This window comes from Lactuca virosa, chromosome 5 (assembly GCF_052849685.1).
Source record: "Lactuca virosa cultivar CGN04683 chromosome 5, Lactuca_virosa_CGN04683_v6, whole genome shotgun sequence".
In the NCBI taxonomy this organism is placed as follows: Eukaryota; Viridiplantae; Streptophyta; class Magnoliopsida; order Asterales; family Asteraceae; genus Lactuca; species Lactuca virosa.
In genome coordinates this window covers 251323345-251327774 of record NC_136430.1, presented here as the reverse complement: position 1 = coordinate 251327774, position 4430 = coordinate 251323345, and the positions used below count along the sequence as shown (strand labels likewise).

Sequence of the window (4430 nt, the reverse complement as noted above, 5' to 3'; positions counted from 1 at the left end):
CAATCCTTAGTCAAGTGTGACCCACTACATTTCTCACATCCAACTCTTATTGCATGAATTGATTGGTCCATTTAGGTCAATCTCCGGTCCATAGTATTGAGCATCGCCATCATGGCAGCCATCTCTTCATAATGTGCACCCCCACTGCCTTTTGCTCCATCTTGTCTTGGGTTATGGTACTCACGAGAGTGTCTTGCGAATTCTTCAACTAACTCCTTGACCTCCCTTGGATTTTTCTTTGTCAATGACCCTTGAGAATCAAGGAGTTGTCTTGTCATAACATTGACCCCATCATAGAATATAGACATCTCTTGTTGAATATTTAGATCATGTTGAGGACAATTCCTTAACAACCCTTTGTAGCGCTCCCAAGCTTCGTATAATGACTCCCGCGGTTGTTGCTCAAAGTTGGCTATTGCCTTCTTGAGTTTAGCAATCTTGGATGGTGGGCAAAATTGATCTAGAAATTGCTCACGCATTTGAGTCCAAGTAGTGATTATACCAGGAGGAAGTGCTTTTAACCAATCTTTTGCAGCTCCTTTGAAAGTGATTGGTAGCATCCTTAACAAGACAGTATCTCTATTGACATTTGGGAGATTGAAATAATCTGCAATGTCATTCACTTCATCTAGATGCTTAAAAGCATCCTCATGATCTTTTCCATAGAATGGTATATCATTAAGTGCATTAAGGATGTGTCCCTTCAGCTCGAATATGGCAGTGGCAGGAATTGCGGGTTGTACCAAACCCGGACCAACATCATCTCTGATACGCTTCTTGTAAGCTCCCATTGACATCTCATCAATATTTTCCATTTCGTTGCTTGGCTCGTCTTCGGGTTCGCTCGTATATAGTCCAAATTCGTTCTCGGACTCGTATTTCGACTCGTTTGGGATAGGTATTTGGTCTATGCTTTCAATCTTGCTCTTGTCCTTTGAAGATGAACTTGATTATCCTGTTTTCTTCCCCGACCTCTTTGAGAACACTGACTTGAACTCTTGTAAGGGTGTCTTCTTTGGTGTTTGATCGTCTTTCGCGTTCTTATCCTTCTTTTTATGAAGAGCTGACTCTGGATCTTCAAGTGGTGGCACCAAAGGTGTGTTGGAACCTCTGGTCATGAACTCCTGCAAAATGAACAAAATAAAAACGTAAAACTAAACAAAAATTGCCTACTTACTGTCCACCACGGCGTGGTAAAGTCTACCACGTCGTGTTGTTGCAGATAAACAAGATGAAAAGAAAAACGAAAAAAAACTGAGAAAATACTGAACTCACGTCGTGAACTTAAGGCTCACGTCGTGAGTTAGGTACTGAAAAAAAATAAGCTAAATAAAAATAACTTTTTGCAGGTTTTACCCCACAAAAAGGATCGATTAATCTAAAGTAAATAAATAAACTATCAAATAAGCCGCTCCCCGGCAACGGCGCCAAAAACTTGATGCCTGCAATTAGCTACACCTAATTTTAATATTTATAACCTAACTACCTTAACTAACTAAATTGCACCTAGGCAATGTACCTAGTCAAAATTATAGAATAGTTGGGTAATTCGGGTGTCGATCACAAGGAACAGGATTGTCTAATTAATTTATCTACTACTAAATTAACATAATTATTAACAAAGGAAGGGGTTTTATCTAATTTTGCAAGTTTAGATAAACTTAATTCTTAACACAATTCAATAAATAAACAAAACACTTCTGTTAGTTCGAATACACTTTCACTCAATGGTTTATAAATTAGTCATGACAATTACTGTTGGTTACCAATTAAAATAGGATTAGCAATTTAGGTCTAAATTTACTAATATTAACTAATTCATGTAGATCTATGTATAGTCATACAATAGCTAACACAGAATCAATTATTTAATGGATTGGAGCTAGGTAAGATTGATTTGATAAACACAATTATGGTCATAATATCAGTTCTCTAGCACAACCTAATTCATTAATTCAAGTTCTCAACTAAGATTGGTTCGATCTTAGCTCTAATAATCTAATGTTCACTAAATTACTTGGTGTTCAAATTCATGTAGAATAATGGTCATTAACTACACAGAATAAGAAGTTTAAGCAATTAAATTAACAAGTCAAGCATGCTAGGTAAACCAATCAAACACAAGACATAACCAACAAGCAAAGTCTAGTTTAATTAAATAAAACCATGAGTTCCAGCTTCATCTAGCTAACAGAAGCAGCTAGATTTAGCTGGACATCCTAGCAAATAAGCAAACACAATCCATAATTAAAAGCATGTTTAAAGGTACCAAACTATGAATCAATTTATGAACTTCTTCTTCCTTGGTGTTAAAACCAACTTCCAGGCCTTCTTTCTCTCTGACTTTCGACTTCTGGAACCTTTCTAAGCCAGCCAACCTCTTCAAAATCGTATGGATCAAGGATATATATATTATTGAATTTTTCCCGATTCACCTTGTGAATATTCGAAGTTCACCTCATGAATCCGTAAATATCCGTATACAACACAGATTCCTGATCCGCGATGTTTATCTTCTAGAAGTCCATACTCACCTCGTGAATCTTCTAATTCTCACCTTGTGAGTACGTATTTTTCTGATTTTCTTGTCCTTCAAGCCTTTAACCTCCAAAGTTCCATTCTTTAACGCTTTTAGTCCCTTTTCTTCAAAATGTCTTCTTTTTGGCTGCAAAATATAATCTAACCTTATAAGTACCATTATTCTATGCAAATAACCAAAATATATATAAAAATGTACTTAAATATTGCCTAAAAATACGTATAAATATAGCAATATCAATAACCAACAATCCAAGGAATGTGTAACCATAAGTAATCAAATTTAAGATAGTAAGTAAAAATATATTACTTTTTAACAGGATTAATCTAAACAAAAGTTGTAGTAGACTAAAATATGAATGCATGGATTTAAATATCGTTAAAATTCAAGATCGTATGAAGAAGTTATGATGTTCAGAACACATGACCTAAGCAACCAAGTAGTCGAGATCGTGATGGACATAAGCATCAAAATCCCGAAACATCTCATTAATGATTGTCACATGTAAGATGTCGTGAGAAAAACCTAAAGAAATCATTCATAAGTACCGAATGAGTACAAAAACAAAAATGACTTATTTTGCAACAAAAAAATATTAAGGACTAAATGTGTACAAAAATCTTAAGGACTAATTGTGTACAAAGTGATAAATATATTACCCTATCAATTCATTTTTACCGGCTAACCTGGAGTTGCCGGTCATAATGACTAAATGTGTACAGTTTAACAAGTTGAAGGGGTAAATGTGGACAAAAAAAATTAGTGACCAAATATATACAAATCGAAAAATATATTATCCTTTTAAGTCATTATCCCTATTTAAAACACTTTATGTTTATTTGTAAAGTGCTTATTAGTTTTTCCGGTGTTAAAAACGAAAAAGTATTTGGATTAGCTTATCTGGTATTAAAACGTAATAAGTTCATAAGTTGTTTTTAGCGTCTGACAGTTTATGTTTATAGATATGACCAATAAGGGTTGGATATATATTGACATATAGTTGCAATAGGTTTAACATGGTAAATTTGTTTAAATACGTCATAAGCTATTTTAAGTAAGTTAGAACACATTAACTTATCAAAAACTTATTATTTTTTGTCAAAAAAACACTTGTATTTTTAATCTATCCAAACACTAAAAATTATTTATTAACGGTATCAAACCGTAATATGCTAATAAGCATCTAAATAAGCAAAGGTTAGTGATCCGTACACAACAGTTTTTGGTCATACACAACAATTTATGCTTTATTGAGTTGTACAATACAAACATATAAAACATAAATTGTTGTGTATGGCTAAAAACTGTTGTGTACGGATCATCGCCCATAAGAAAAGATGAGAGGAAAGCACCTAAAGGGAACGAAACCAAAGGAGGGTCTCTTATGTTCGTCGAAGCTAAGGTGAATGGACAGAACACTAAGGTGATAGTAGACTCTGGAGAAACACATAGTTTCATAGCAGAAGAGGAAGCCAAGAAGTTAGGTATTCATTATACAAAGGAGCCGGGACAGTTAAAGGTTGTCAAATCTGCATCTAATCCGATTCTTTGAGTTTCTCATGGAATACTTATGAAGATTGCAGAATGGGAATGGACCATCGACTTGATAGTGGTTCTGATGGACGACTGTCACATGATACTAGGAATGGACTTCCTAGATAAGGTATGACCTTGGTTGTTTAAGAGATACAACACTATGCTCTTAAATAAGGGATCAATGATCCATATCATTCCCTTAGAAACAAGCGAGACAAAGGATCGTACTCTTTCAACTATGAAGCTTGACAAAGGCCCCGAGATAGAAAGAAGTATACACGTATCATATGGCTATAAGATTAAGGAGAATATCAAGCCTAAAAAGGAAGCTTGAGTGAACAAGACACATTCAAAC

General features: G+C 34.7%; 1 non-coding gene across 1 annotated transcript; it reads left to right on the top strand.

Annotated features, from left to right (window-relative positions):
- The first annotated feature begins 324 nt into the window (after nucleotides 1-324).
- Nucleotides 325-431, top strand: LOC145117904 (small nucleolar RNA R71). The gene has a single exon (XR_013712897.1). It is a non-coding gene; the product is annotated as a small nucleolar RNA R71 (small nucleolar RNA).
- The last annotated feature ends 3999 nt before the right edge of the window (nucleotides 432-4430 follow it).